Raw genomic sequence first — 14,966 nt, forward strand, 5'->3', positions numbered from 1 at the left:
TATTAAGCATTTTACCCAAAAATTCATTGTTTTAAAATTCTAAAGCTAAAAGATTGTTTCTGCCCAGTTTTGAACTGGGGACCTTTCGCGTGTTAGGCGAACGTGATAACCACTACACTACAGAAACTGACTCTCGTGGATTCCATCACTATCTAGTCTGGAAGTACAAATGACACATGCTTTTCTTAGAAATACAATTTTTTCTAAACTTTTTTTCCTGTTTTCTAATAATTTTGACGCTATTTTTCCACTTTGCATTTCCAGAGGACACATTCACTTATTATCAATTCTGATCATTGTATTTACTAAAAAAATCTTTTTTTAATGTATTTCTGACCAATTTTGAAGGGGGACCTTATGCATATTGGGTAAATGTGAATAATTCTACACTACAGGTACTTCATGAATGCAACACCATCCAATATGCATGGTAGAAGGGAAATTGACTTTTGATATTCTGCAATATGATTTTTGCTTGCTTTTTCATTGAGCAATGCAACAGTAGATAGTTATCAAAATGTAAATTATTGAATTCAAAGTGTTTAGGTAACAAAATATGTTTCTGCCCAGTTTCGAACTGGGAACATTTCGCGTGTGAGGCGAACGTGATAACCACTACACTACAGAAACTACATGGAAACAGCATCTACCGCCATCCAATAAAAAATGATCTTTGAAATATAATTTTTTCTAAACTTTTTTTCCTATTTTCTAATAATTTTGACGCTATTTTTCCACTTTGCATTTCAAGAGGACACATTCACTTATTATCAATTCTGATCATTGTATTTTTGAAGATCTCATCACTATCGAGTCGGGAAGTACCATTGGCAAACCGTTTTCTTAGAATTTTTTTTTCTAAACTTATTTTTCTATTTTCTAATAATTTCTATGCTATTTTTTCCACTTTGCATTTCAAGAGGACACATTCACTTATTAATAGTTCTGATCATTGTATTTAATAAAAAAAAATCTATTTTTAATGTATTTCTGACCAATTTTGAAGGGCAACCTTATGCTTATTGGCTAAATGTGAATAATACTACACTACAGGTACTTCATGAATGCAACACCATCCAATATGCATGGTAGAAGGGAAATTGACTTTTGATATTCTGCAATATGATTTTTGCTTGCTTTTTTATTGAGCAATGCAACAGAAGATAGTTATCAAAATATAAATTATTGAATTCAAAGTGTTTAGGTAACAAAATATGTTTCTGCCCAGTTTCGAACTGGGGACCTTTCGCGTGTGAGGCGAACGTGATAACCACTACACTACAGAAACTACATGGAAACAGCATCTCCCGCCATCCAATAAAAAATGATCTTTGACATACATTATGGGATTCTGAAATAAACTTTTTATATGATTGCATTTTTATTTGGCATTTCAACCAAAAATCCTTTGTATTAAAATTCTAAAGATAACAGCATATTTCTGCTCAGTTTCGAACTGAGGACCTTTTGTGTTTTAGGCGAATGTGATAACCACTACAATACAGAAACTGACTTTTGAAGATCTCATCACTATCGAGTCGGGAAGTACCATTGGCAAACCGTTTTCTTAGAATTTTTTTTTCTAAACTTATTTTTCTATTTTCTAATAATTTCTATGCTATTTTTTCCACTTTGCATTTCAAGAGGACACATTCACTTATTAATAGTTCTGATCATTGTATTTAATAAAAAAAAATCTATTTTTAATGTATTTCTGACCAATTTTGAAGGGGAACCTTATGCATATTGGCTAAATGTGAATAATACTACACTACAGGTACCTCATGAATGCAACACCATCCAATATGCATGGTAGAAGGGAAATTGACTTTTGATATTCTGCATTATGATTTTTTGCTTGCTTTTTCATTGAGCAATGCAACAGTATATAGTTATCAAAATATAAATTATTGAATTCAAAGTGTTTAGGTAACAAAATATGTTTTTGCCAATTTCGAACTGGGGACCTTTCACGTGTGAGGCAAACATGAAATCACTACACTACAGATACTATATGAAAAATTTGCAACCACCATCCAATAAAAAATGATCTTTGACATTCAGTATGGCATGCTAAAATAAACTTTTTATCTGATTGTATTTTTATTGAGCATTTTACCCAAAAATTCATTGTTTTAAAATTCTAAAGCTAAAAGATTGTTTCTGCCCAGTTTCGAACTGGGGACCTTTCGCGTGTTAGGCGAACGTGATAACCACTACACTACAGAAACTGACTCTCATGGGTCTCATCACTATCTAGTCTGGAAGTACAAATGACACATGGTTTTCTTAGAAATATAATTTTTTCTAAACTTTTTTTCCTATTTTCTAATAATTTTGACGCTATTTATCCACTTTGCATTTCCAGAGGACACATTCACTTATTATCAATTCTGATCATTGTATTTACTAAAAAAATATTTTTTTAATGTATTTCTGACCAATTTTGAAGGGGGACCTTATGCATATTGGGTAAATGTGAATAACTCTACACTACAGGTACTTCATGAATGCAACACCATCCAATATGCATGGTAGAAGGGAAATTGACTTTTGATATTCTGCAATATGATTTTTGCTTGCTTTTTCATTGAGCAATGCAACAGTAGATAGTTATCAAAATATAAATTATTGAATTCAAAGTGTTTAGGTAACGAAATATGTTTCTGCCCAGTTTCGAACTGGGGACCTTTCGCGTGTGAGGCGAACGTGATAACAACTACACTACAGAAACTACATGGAAACAGCATCTCCCGCCATCCAATAAAAAATGATCTTTGACATACATTATGGGATTCTGAAATAAACTTTTTATATGATTGCATTTTTATTTGGCATTTCAACCAAAAATCCTTTGTTTTAAAATTCTAAAGATAACAGCATATTTCTGCCCAGTTTCGAACTGGGGACCTTTTGTGTTTTAGGCGAATGTGATAACCACTACAATACAGAAACTGACTTTTGAAGATCTCATCACTAACGAGTCGGGAAGTACCATTGGCAAACCGTTTTCTTAGAATTTTTTTTTCTAAACTTATTTTTCTATTTTCTAATAATTTCTATGCTATTTTTTCCACTTTGCATTTCAAGAGGACACATTCACTTATTAATAGTTCTGATCATTGTATTTAATAAAAAAATCTATTTTTAATGTATTTCTGACCAATTTTGAAGGGGGACCTTATGCATATTGGGTAAATGTGAATAACTCTACACTACAGGTACTTCATGAATGCAACACCATCCAATATGCATGGTAGAAGGGAAATTGACTTTTGATATTCTGCAATATGATTTTTTGCTTGCTTTTTCATTGAGCAATGCAACAGTAGATGGTTATCAAAATATAAATTTTTGAATTCAAAGTGTTTATTTAACAAAATATGTTTCTGCCCAATTTCAAACTGGGGACCTTTCGCATGTGAGGCAAACGTGATAACCACTACATTACAAAAACTACATGGAAACAGCATCTCCCACCATCCAATAAAAAATGATATTTGACATTATGGCATTCTGAAATTTACTTTTTATATGATTGTATTTTTATTAAGCATTTTACCCAAAAATTCATTGTTTTAAAATTCTAAAGCTAAAAGATTGTTTCTGCCCAGTTTTGAACTGGGGACCTTTCGCGTGTTAGGCGAACGTGATAACCACTACACTACAGAAACTGACTCTCGTGGATTCCATCACTATCTAGTCTGGAAGTACAAATGACACATGCTTTTCTTAGAAATACAATTTTTTCTAAACTTTTTTTCCTGTTTTCTAATAATTTTGACGCTATTTTTCCACTTTGCATTTCCAGAGGACACATTCACTTATTATCAATTCTGATCATTGTATTTACTAAAAAAATCTTTTTTTAATGTATTTCTGACCAATTTTGAAGGGGGACCTTATGCATATTGGGTAAATGTGAATAATTCTACACTACAGGTACTTCATGAATGCAACACCATCCAATATGCATGGTAGAAGGGAAATTGACTTTTGATATTCTGCAATATGATTTTTGCTTGCTTTTTCATTGAGCAATGCAACAGTAGATAGTTATCAAAATGTAAATTATTGAATTCAAAGTGTTTAGGTAACAAAATATGTTTCTGCCCAGTTTCGAACTGGGAACATTTCGCGTGTGAGGCGAACGTGATAACCACTACACTACAGAAACTACATGGAAACAGCATCTACCGCCATCCAATAAAAAATGATCTTTGAAATATAATTTTTTCTAAACTTTTTTTCCTATTTTCTAATAATTTTGACGCTATTTTTCCACTTTGCATTTCAAGAGGACACATTCACTTATTATCAATTCTGATCATTGTATTTTTGAAGATCTCATCACTATCGAGTCGGGAAGTACCATTGGCAAACCGTTTTCTTAGAATTTTTTTTTCTAAACTTATTTTTCTATTTTCTAATAATTTCTATGCTATTTTTTCCACTTTGCATTTCAAGAGGACACATTCACTTATTAATAGTTCTGATCATTGTATTTAATAAAAAAAAATCTATTTTTAATGTATTTCTGACCAATTTTGAAGGGCAACCTTATGCTTATTGGCTAAATGTGAATAATACTACACTACAGGTACTTCATGAATGCAACACCATCCAATATGCATGGTAGAAGGGAAATTGACTTTTGATATTCTGCAATATGATTTTTGCTTGCTTTTTTATTGAGCAATGCAACAGAAGATAGTTATCAAAATATAAATTATTGAATTCAAAGTGTTTAGGTAACAAAATATGTTTCTGCCCAGTTTCGAACTGGGGACCTTTCGCGTGTGAGGCGAACGTGATAACCACTACACTACAGAAACTACATGGAAACAGCATCTCCCGCCATCCAATAAAAAATGATCTTTGACATACATTATGGGATTCTGAAATAAACTTTTTATATGATTGCATTTTTATTTGGCATTTCAACCAAAAATCCTTTGTATTAAAATTCTAAAGATAACAGCATATTTCTGCTCAGTTTCGAACTGAGGACCTTTTGTGTTTTAGGCGAATGTGATAACCACTACAATACAGAAACTGACTTTTGAAGATCTCATCACTATCGAGTCGGGAAGTACCATTGGCAAACCGTTTTCTTAGAATTTTTTTTTCTAAACTTATTTTTCTATTTTCTAATAATTTCTATGCTATTTTTTCCACTTTGCATTTCAAGAGGACACATTCACTTATTAATAGTTCTGATCATTGTATTTAATAAAAAAAAATCTATTTTTAATGTATTTCTGACCAATTTTGAAGGGGAACCTTATGCATATTGGCTAAATGTGTATAATACTACACTACAGGTACCTCATGAATGCAACACCATCCAATATGCATGGTAGAAGGGAAATTGACTTTTGATATTCTGCAATATGATTTTTTTGCTTGCTTTTTCATTGAGCAATGCAACAGTATATAGTTATCAAAATATAAATTATTGAATTCAAAGTGTTTAGGTAACAAAATATGTTTTTGCCAATTTCGAACTGGGGACCTTTCACGTGTGAGGCAAACATGAAATCACTACACTACAGATACTACATGAAAAATTTGCGACCACCATCCAATAAAAAATAATCTTTGACATTCAGTATGGCATGCTAAAATAAACTTTTTATTTAATTGTATTTTTATTGAGCATTTTACCCAAAAATTCATTGTTTTAAAATTCTAAAGCTAAAAGATTGTTTCTGCCCAGTTTCGAACTGGGGACCTTTCGCGTGTTAGGCGAACGTGATAACCACTACACTACAGAAACTGACTCTCGTGGATCCCATCACTATCTAGTCTGGAAGTACAAATGACACATGCTTTTCTTAGAAATATAATTTTTTCTAAACTTTTTTTCCTATTTTCTAATAATTTTGACGCTATTTTTCCACTTTGCATTTCAAGAGGACACATTCACTTATTATCAATTCTGATCATTGTATTTACTAAAAAAATCTTTTTTTTAATGTATTTCTGACCAATTTTGAAGGGGGACCTTATGCATATTGGGTAAATGTGAATAACTCTACACTACAGGTATTTCATGAATGCAACACCATCCAATATGCATGGTAGAAGGGAAATTGACTTTTGATATTCTGCAATATGATTTTTGCTTGCTTTTTCATTGAGCAATGCAACAGTAGATAGTTATCAAAATATAAATGATTGAATTCAAAGTGTTTAGGTAACAAAATATGTTTCTGCCCAGTTTCGAACTGGGGACCTTTCGCGTGTGAGGCGAACGTGATAACCACTACACTACAGGAATTACATGGAAACAGAATCTACCGCCATCCAGTAAAAAAATTATCTTTGACATACATTATGGCATTCTGAAATAAACTTTTTATATGATTGCATTTTTATTTGGCATTTCAACCAAAAATCCCTTGTTTTAAAATTCTAAAGATAACAGCATATTTTTGCCCAGTTTCGAACTGGGGACCTTTTGTGTTTTAGGCGCATGTGATAACCACTACAATACAGAAACTGACTTTTGAAGATCTCATCACTATTGAGTCGGGAAGTACCATTGGCAAACCGTTTTCTTAGAATTTTTTTTCTAAACTTATTTTTCTATTTTCTAATAATTTCTATGCTATTTTTTTCACTTTGCATTTCAAGAGGACACATTCACTTATTAATAGTTCTGATCATTGTATTTAAAAAAAAATCTATTTTTAATGTATTTCTGACCAATTTTGAAGGGGAACCTTATGCATATTGGCTAAATGTGAATAATACTACACTACAGGTACTTCATGATTGCAAAACTATCCAATATGCATGGTAGATGGGAAATTGACTTTTGATATTCTGCAATATGATTTTTTGCTTGCTTTTTCATTGAGCAATGCAACAGTGTATAGTTACCAAAATATAAATTATTGAATTCAAAGTGTTTAGGTAACAAAATATGTTTCTGTCAATTTCGAATTGGGGACCTTTCGCGTGTGAGGCAAACATGAAATTACTACGCTACAGATACTACATGAAAAATTTGCGACCATCATCCAATAAGAAATGATCTTTGACATACATTATGGCATTCTGAAATAAACTTTTAATATGATTGCATTTTTATTTGGCATTTCAACCAAAAATCCCTTGTTTTAAAATTCTAAAGATAACAGCATATTTCTGCCCAGTTTCGAACTGGGGACCTTTTGTGTTTTAGGCGAATGTGATAACCACTACAATATAGAAACTGACTTTTGAAGATCTCATCACTATCGAGTCGGGAAGTACCATTGGCAAACCGTTTTCTTAGAATTTTTTTTTCTAAACTTATTTTTCTATTTTCTAATAATTTCTATGCTATTTTTTCCACTTTGCATTTCAAGAGGACACATTCACTTATTAATAGTTCTGATCATTGTATTTAATAAAAAAAAATCTATTTTTAATGTATTTCTGACCAATTTTGAAAGGGAACCTTATGCATATTGGCTAAATGTGAATAATACTACACTACAGGTACCTCATGAATGCAACACCATCCAATATGCATGGTAGAAGGGAAATTGACTTTTGATATTCTGCAATATGATTTTTTTGCTTGCTTTTTCATTGAGCAATGCAACAGTATATAGTTATCAAAATATAAATTATTGAATTCAAAGTGTTTAGGTAACAAAATATGTTTCTGCCAATTTCGAACTGGGGACCTTTTACTTGTGAGGCAAACATGAAATCCCTACACTACAGATACTACATGAAAAATTTGCGACCACCATCCAATAAAAAATAATCTTTGACATTCAGTATGGCATGCTAAAATAAACTTTTTATCTGATTGTATTTTTATTGAGCATTTTACCCCAAAATTCATTGTTTTAAAATTCTAAAGCTAAAAGATTGTTTCTGCCCAGTTTCGAACTGGGGACCTTTCGCGTGTTAGGTGAACGTGATAACCACTACACTACAGAAACTGACTCTCGTGGATCCCATCACTATCTAGTCTGGAAGTACAAATGACACATGCTTTTCTTTGAAATAATATTTTTTCTAAACTTTTTTTCCTATTTTCTAATAATTTTGACGCTATTTTTCCACTTTGCATTTCAAGAGGACACATTCACTTATCAATTCTGATCATTGTATTTACTAAAAAAATCTTTTTTTTATGTATTTCTGACCAATTTTGAAGGGGGACCTTATGCATATTGGGTAAATGTGAATAACTCTACACTACAGGTATTTCATGAATGCAACACCATCCAATATGCATGGTAGAAGGGAAATTGACTTTTGATATTCTGCAATATGATTTTTGCTTGCTTTTTCATTGAGCAATGCAACAGTAGATAGTTATCAAAATATAAATTATTGAATTCAAAGTGTTTAGGTAACAAAATATGTTTCTGCCCAGTTTCGAACAGGGGACCTTTCGCGTGTGAGGCGAACGTGATAACCACTACACTACAGAAATTACATGGAAACAGAATCTACCGCCATCCAGTAAAAAAATTATCTTTGACATACATTATGGCATTCGGAAATAAACTTTTTATATGATTGCATTTTTATTTGGCATTTCAACCAAAAATCCCTTGTTTTAAAATTCTAAAGATAACAGCATATTTTTCCCAGTTTCGAACTGGGGACCTTTTGTGTTTTAGGTGCATGTGATAACCACTACAATACAGAAACTGACTTTTGAAGATCTCATCACTATCGAGTCGGGAAGTACCATTGGCAAACCGTTTTCTTAGAATTTTTTTTTCTAAACTTATTTTTCTATTTTCTAATAATTTCTATGCTATTTTTTTCACTTTGCATTTCAAGAGGACACATTCACTTATTAATAGTTCTGATCATTGTATTTAAAAAAAAATCTATTTTTAATGTATTTCTGACCAATTTTGAAGGGGAACCTTATGCATATTGGCTAAATGTGAATAATACTACACTACAGGTACTTCATGATTGCAACACTATCCAATATGCATGGTAGATGTGAAATTGACTTTTGATATTCTGCAATATGATTTTTTGCTTGCTTTTTCATTGAGCAATGCAACAGTGTATAGTTACCAAAATATAAATTATTGAATTCAAAGTGTTTAGGTAACAAAATATGTTTTTGTCAATTTCGAATTGGGGACCTTTCGCGTGTGAGGCAAACATGAAATTACTACGCTACAGATACTACATGAAAAATTTGCGACCATCATCCAATAAGAAATGATCTTTGACATACATTATGGCATTCTGAAATAAACTTTTTATATGATTGCATTTTTATTTGGCATTTCAACCAAAAATCCCTTGTTTTAAAATTCTAAAGATAACAGCATATTTCTGCCCAGTTTCGAACTGGGGACCTTTCGCGTGTGAGGCAAACATGAAATCACTACACTACAGATACTACATGAAAAATTTGCGACCACCATCCAATAAAAAATGATCTTTGACATTCAGTATGGCATGCTAAAATAAACTTTTTATCTGATTGTATTTTTATTGAGCATTTTACCCAAAAATTCATTGTTTTAAAATTCTAAAGCTAAAAGATTGTTTCTGCCCAGTTTCGAACTGGTGACCTTTTGCGTGTGAGGCGAGCGTGATAACCACTACACTACAGGAATTACATGGAAACAGAATCTACCGCCATCCAGTAAAAAAATTATCTTTGACATACATTATGGCATTCTGAAATAAACTTTTTATATGATTGCATTTTTATTTGGCATTTCAACCAAAAATCCCTTGTTTTAAAATTCTAAAGATAACAGCATATTTTTGACCAGTTTCGAACTGGGGACCTTTTGTGTTTTAGGCGCATGTGATAACCACTACAATACAGAAACTGACTTTTGAAGATATCATCACTATGGAGTCGGGAAGTACCATTGGCAAACCGTTTTCTTAGAATTTTTTTTTCTAAACTTATTTTTCTATTTTCTAATAATTTCTATGCTATTTTTTTCACTTTGCATTTCAAGAGGACACATTCACTTATTAATAGTTCTGATCATTGTATTTAAAAAAAATCTATTTTTAATGTATTTCTGACCAATTTTGAAGGGAAACCTTATGCATATTGGCTAAATGTGAATAATACTACACTACAGGTACTTCATGATTGCAACACTATCCAATATGCATGGTAGACGGGAAATTGACTTTTGATATTCTGCAATATGATTTTTTGCTTGCTTTTTTAATGAGCAATGCAACAGTATATAGTTACCAAAATATAAATTATTGAATTCAAAGTGTTTAGGTAACAAAATATGTTTCTGCCCAGTTTCGAACTGGGGACCTTTCGCGTGTGAGGCGAACGTAATAACCACTACACTACAGAAACTACATGGAAACAGCATCTCCCGCCATCCAATAAAAAATGATCTTTGACATACATTATGGCATTCTGAAATAAACTTTTTATATGATTGCATTTTTATTTGGCATTTCAACCAAAAATCCCTTGTTTTAAAATTCTAAAGATAACAGCATATTTCTGCCCAGTTTCGAACTGGGGACCTTTTGTGTTTTAGGCGAATGTGATAACCACTACAATACAGAAACTGACTTTTGAAGATCTCATCACTATCGAGTCGGGAAGTACCATTGGCAAACCGTTTTCTTAGAATTTTTTTTTAAACTTATTTTTCTATTTTCTAATAATTTCTATGCTATTTTTTCCACTTTGCATTTCAAGAGGACACATTCACTTATTAATAGTTCTGATCATTGTATTTAATAAAAAAATCTATTTTTAATGTATTTCTGACCAATTTTGAAGGGGAACCTTATGCATATTGGCTAAATGTGAATAATACTACACTACAGGTACCTCATGAATGCAACACCATCCAATATGCATGGTAGAAGGGAAATTGACTTTTGATATTCTGCAATATGATTTTTTTGCTTGCTTTTTCATTGAGCAATGCAACAGTATATAGTTATCAAAATATAAATTATTGAATTCAAAGTGTTTAGGTAACAAAATATGTTTCTGCCAATTTCGAACTGGGGACCTTTCACATGTGAGGCAAACATGAAATCACTACACTACAGATACTACATGAAAAATTTGCGACCACCATCCAATAAAAAAATGATCTTTGACATTCAGTATGGCATGCTAAAATAAACTTTTTATCTGATTGTATTTTTATTGAGCATTTTACCCAAAAATTCATTGTTTTAAAATTCTAAAGCTAAAAGATTGTTTCTGCCCAGTTTCGAACTGGGGACCTTACGCGTGTGAGGCAAACGTGTTAACCACTACACTACAGAAACTGACTCTCGTGGTCCCCATCACTATCTAGTCTGGAAGTACAAATGACACATGCTTTTCTTAGAAATATAATTTTTTCTAGACTTTTTTTCCTATTTTCTAATAATTTTGACGCTATTTTTCCACTTTGCATTTCAAGAGGACACATTCACTTATTATCAATTCTGATCATTGTATTTACTACAAAAATATTTTTTTAATGTATTTCTGACCAATTTTAAAGGGGGACCTTATGCATATTGGGTAAATGTGAATAACTCTACACTACAGGTATTTCATGAATGCAACACCATCCAATATGCATGGTAGAAAGGAAATTGACTTTTGATATTCTGCAATATGATTGTTGCTTGCTTTTTCATTGAGCAATGCAACAGTATATAGTTATCAAAATATAAATTATTGAATTCAAAGTGTTTAGGTAACAAAATATGCTTCTGCCCAGTTTCAAACTGGGGACCTTTTGCGTGTGAGGCGAACGTGATAACCACTACACTACAGAAACTACATGGAAACAGCATCTCCCGCCATCCAATAAAAAATGATCTTTGACATACATTATGGCATTCTGAAATAAACTTTTTATATGATTGCATTTTTATTTGGCATTTCAACCAAAAATCCCTTGTTTTAAAATTCTAAAGATAACAGCATATTCTGCCCAGTTTCGAACTGGGGACCTTTTGTGTTTTAGGCGAATGTGATAACCACTACAATACAGAAACTGACTTTTGAAGATCTCATCACTATCGAGTCGGGAAGTACCATTGGCAAACCGTTTTCTTAGAATTTTTTTTTCTAAACTTATTTTTCTTTTTTCTAATAATTTCTATGCTATTTTTTCCACTTTGCATTTCAAGAGGACACATTCACTTATTTATAGTTCTGATCATTGTATTTAATAAAAAAATCTATTTTTAATGTATTTCTGACCAATTTTGAAGGGGAACCTTATGCATATTGGCTAAATGTGAATAATACTACACTACAGGTACCTCATGAATGCAACACCATCCAATATGCATGGTAGAAGGGAAATTGACTTTTGATATTCTGCAATATGATTTTTTGCTTGCTTTTTCATTGAGCAATGCAACAGTATATAGTTATCAAAATATAAATTATTGAATTCAAAGTGTTTAGGTAACAAAATATGTTTTTGCCAATTTCGAACTGGGGACCTTTCACGTGTGAGGCAAACATGAAATCACTACACTACAGATACTATATGAAAAATTTGCGACCACCATCCAATAAAAAATGATCTTTGACATTCAGTATGGCATGCTAAAATAAACTTTTTATCTGATTGTATTTTTATTGAGCATTTTACCCAAAAATTCATTGTTTTAAAATTCTAAAGCTAAAAGATTGTTTCTGCCCAGTTTCGAAGCGAGGACCTTTCGCGTGTTAGGCGAACGTGATAACCACTACACTACAGAAACTGACTCTCATGGGTCCCATCACTATCTAGTCTGGAAGTACAAATGACACATGGTTTTCTTAGAAATATAATTTTTTCTAAACTTTTTTTCCTATTTTCTAATAATTTTGACGCTATTTATCCACTTTGCATTTCAAGAGGACACATTCACTTATTATCAATTCTGATCATTGTCTTTACTAAAAAAAACTTTTTTTAATGTATTTCTGACCAATTTTGAAGGGGGACCTTATGCATATTGGGTAAATGTGAATAACTCTACACGACAGGTACTTCATGAATGCAACACCATCCAATATGCATGGTAGAAGGGAAATTGACTTTTGATATTCTGCAATATGATTTTTTGCTTGCTTTTTCATTGAGCAATGCAACAGTAGATGGTTATCAAAATATAAATTTTTGAATTCAAAGTGTTTATTTAACAAAATATGTTTCTGCCCAGTTTCAAACTGGGGACCTTTCGCATGTGAGGCAAACGTGATAACCACTAAATAACAATAACTACATGGAAACAGCATCTCCCACCATCCAATAAAAAATTATATTTGACATACATTATGGCATTCTGAAATTTACTTTTTATCTGATTGTATTTTTATTAAGCATTTTACCCAAAAATTCATTGTTTTAAAATTCTAAAGCTAAAAGATTGTATCTGCCCAGTTTTGAACTGGGGACCTTTCGCGTGTTAGGCGAACGTGATAACCACTACACTACAGAAACTGACTCTCATGGATTCCATCACTATCTAGTCTGGAAGTACAAATGACACATGCTTTTCTTAGAATTACAATTTTTTCTAAACTTTTTTTCCTATTCTCTAATAATTTTTACGCTATTTTTCCACTTTGCATTTCCAGAGGACACATTCACTTATTATCAATTCTGATCATTGTATTTACTAAAAAAATCTTTTTTTAATGTATTTCTGACCAATTTTGAAGGGGGACCTTATGCATATTGGGTAAATGTGAATAATTCTACACTACAGGTACTTCATGAATGCAACACCATCCAATATGCATGGTAGAAGGGAAATTGACTTTTGATATTCTGCAATATGATTTTTGCTTGCTTTTTCATTGAGCAATGCAACAGTAGATAGTTATCAAAATGTAAATTATTGAATTCAAAGTGTTTAGGTAACAAAATATGTTTCTGCCCAGTTTCGAACTGGGAACATTTCGCGTGTGAGGCGAACGTGATAACCACTACACTACAGAAACTACATGGAAACAGCATCTACCGCCATCCAATAAAAAATGATCTTTGACATACATTATGGGATTCTGAAATAAACTTTTTATATGATTGCATTTTTATTTGGCATTTCAACCAAAAATCCTTTGTTTTAAAATTCTAAAGATAACAGCATATTTCTGCCCAGTTTCGAACTGGGGACCTTTTGTGTTTTAGGCGAATGTGATAACCACTACAATACAGAAACTGACTTTTGAAGATCTCATCACTATCGCGTCGGGAAGTACCATTGGCAAACCGTTTTCTTAGAATTTTTTTTTCTAAACTTATTTTTCTATTTTCTAATAATTTCTATGGTATTTTTTCCACTTTGCATTTCAAGAGGACACATTCACTTATTAATAGTTCTGATCATTGTATTTAATAAAAAAATCTATTTTTAATGTATTTCTGACCAATTTTGAAGGGGAACCTTATGCATATTGGCTAAATGTGAATAATACTACACTACAGGTACCTCATGAATGCAACACCATCCAATATGCATGGTAGAAGGGAAATTGACTTTTAATATTCTGCAATATGATTTTTTGCTTGCTTTTTCATTGAGCAATGCAACAGTATATAGTTATCAAAACATAAATTATTGAATTCAAAGTGTTTAGGTAACAAAATATGTTTTTGCCAATTTCGAACTGGGGACCTTTCACGTGTGAGGCAAACATGAAATCACTACACTACAGATACTATATGAAAAATTTGCGACCACCATCCAATAAAAAATGATCTTTGACATTCAGTATGGCATGCTAAAATAAACTTTTTATCTGATTGTATTTTTATTGAGCATTTTACCCAAAAATTCATTGTTTTAAAATTCTAAAGCTAAAAGATTGTTTCTGCCCAGTTTCGAACTGGGGACCTTTCGCGTGTTAGGCGAATGTGATAACCACTACACTACAGAAACTGACTCTCATGGGTACCATCACTATCTAGTCTGGAAGTACAAATGACACATGGTTTTCTTAGAAATATAATTTTTTCTAAACTTTT

The 14,966-nt window shown here is 31.9% G+C and overlaps 19 non-coding genes across 19 annotated transcripts; all 19 read right to left on the reverse strand.

The window, feature by feature from the left end:
- Positions 1 to 54: 54 nt before the first annotated feature.
- On the reverse strand, positions 55 to 127 carry TRNAV-AAC (transfer RNA valine (anticodon AAC)). The gene has a single exon. It is a non-coding gene; the product is annotated as a tRNA-Val (tRNA).
- Positions 128 to 557: 430 nt separating this feature from the next.
- TRNAV-CAC (transfer RNA valine (anticodon CAC)) lies at positions 558 to 630 on the reverse strand. The gene has a single exon. It is a non-coding gene; the product is annotated as a tRNA-Val (tRNA).
- Positions 631 to 1,215: 585 nt separating this feature from the next.
- Positions 1,216 to 1,288, reverse strand: TRNAV-CAC (transfer RNA valine (anticodon CAC)). Its single transcript has one exon. It is a non-coding gene; the product is annotated as a tRNA-Val (tRNA).
- Positions 1,289 to 2,158: 870 nt separating this feature from the next.
- On the reverse strand, positions 2,159 to 2,231 carry TRNAV-AAC (transfer RNA valine (anticodon AAC)). Its single transcript has one exon. It is a non-coding gene; the product is annotated as a tRNA-Val (tRNA).
- A 430-nt stretch (positions 2,232 to 2,661) lies between these two features.
- TRNAV-CAC (transfer RNA valine (anticodon CAC)) lies at positions 2,662 to 2,734 on the reverse strand. Its single transcript has one exon. It is a non-coding gene; the product is annotated as a tRNA-Val (tRNA).
- An 867-nt stretch (positions 2,735 to 3,601) lies between these two features.
- On the reverse strand, positions 3,602 to 3,674 carry TRNAV-AAC (transfer RNA valine (anticodon AAC)). Its single transcript has one exon. It is a non-coding gene; the product is annotated as a tRNA-Val (tRNA).
- Positions 3,675 to 4,104: 430 nt separating this feature from the next.
- Positions 4,105 to 4,177, reverse strand: TRNAV-CAC (transfer RNA valine (anticodon CAC)). Its single transcript has one exon. It is a non-coding gene; the product is annotated as a tRNA-Val (tRNA).
- A 585-nt stretch (positions 4,178 to 4,762) lies between these two features.
- TRNAV-CAC (transfer RNA valine (anticodon CAC)) lies at positions 4,763 to 4,835 on the reverse strand. Its single transcript has one exon. It is a non-coding gene; the product is annotated as a tRNA-Val (tRNA).
- Positions 4,836 to 5,706: 871 nt separating this feature from the next.
- Positions 5,707 to 5,779, reverse strand: TRNAV-AAC (transfer RNA valine (anticodon AAC)). The gene has a single exon. It is a non-coding gene; the product is annotated as a tRNA-Val (tRNA).
- Positions 5,780 to 6,210: 431 nt separating this feature from the next.
- Positions 6,211 to 6,283, reverse strand: TRNAV-CAC (transfer RNA valine (anticodon CAC)). Its single transcript has one exon. It is a non-coding gene; the product is annotated as a tRNA-Val (tRNA).
- Positions 6,284 to 7,873: 1,590 nt separating this feature from the next.
- Positions 7,874 to 7,946, reverse strand: TRNAV-AAC (transfer RNA valine (anticodon AAC)). Its single transcript has one exon. It is a non-coding gene; the product is annotated as a tRNA-Val (tRNA).
- Positions 7,947 to 8,373: 427 nt separating this feature from the next.
- Positions 8,374 to 8,446, reverse strand: TRNAV-CAC (transfer RNA valine (anticodon CAC)). The gene has a single exon. It is a non-coding gene; the product is annotated as a tRNA-Val (tRNA).
- A 1,808-nt stretch (positions 8,447 to 10,254) lies between these two features.
- TRNAV-CAC (transfer RNA valine (anticodon CAC)) lies at positions 10,255 to 10,327 on the reverse strand. The gene has a single exon. It is a non-coding gene; the product is annotated as a tRNA-Val (tRNA).
- Positions 10,328 to 11,195: 868 nt separating this feature from the next.
- TRNAV-CAC (transfer RNA valine (anticodon CAC)) lies at positions 11,196 to 11,268 on the reverse strand. Its single transcript has one exon. It is a non-coding gene; the product is annotated as a tRNA-Val (tRNA).
- Positions 11,269 to 11,698: 430 nt separating this feature from the next.
- Positions 11,699 to 11,771, reverse strand: TRNAV-CAC (transfer RNA valine (anticodon CAC)). The gene has a single exon. It is a non-coding gene; the product is annotated as a tRNA-Val (tRNA).
- An 867-nt stretch (positions 11,772 to 12,638) lies between these two features.
- On the reverse strand, positions 12,639 to 12,711 carry TRNAV-AAC (transfer RNA valine (anticodon AAC)). The gene has a single exon. It is a non-coding gene; the product is annotated as a tRNA-Val (tRNA).
- A 652-nt stretch (positions 12,712 to 13,363) lies between these two features.
- On the reverse strand, positions 13,364 to 13,436 carry TRNAV-AAC (transfer RNA valine (anticodon AAC)). Its single transcript has one exon. It is a non-coding gene; the product is annotated as a tRNA-Val (tRNA).
- A 430-nt stretch (positions 13,437 to 13,866) lies between these two features.
- Positions 13,867 to 13,939, reverse strand: TRNAV-CAC (transfer RNA valine (anticodon CAC)). The gene has a single exon. It is a non-coding gene; the product is annotated as a tRNA-Val (tRNA).
- An 868-nt stretch (positions 13,940 to 14,807) lies between these two features.
- On the reverse strand, positions 14,808 to 14,880 carry TRNAV-AAC (transfer RNA valine (anticodon AAC)). The gene has a single exon. It is a non-coding gene; the product is annotated as a tRNA-Val (tRNA).
- Between the last annotated feature and the right edge of the window lie 86 nt (positions 14,881 to 14,966).

Source organism: Pseudophryne corroboree, chromosome 4 (assembly GCF_028390025.1).
Source record: "Pseudophryne corroboree isolate aPseCor3 chromosome 4, aPseCor3.hap2, whole genome shotgun sequence".
NCBI lineage: Eukaryota > Metazoa > Chordata > Amphibia > Anura > Myobatrachidae > Pseudophryne > Pseudophryne corroboree.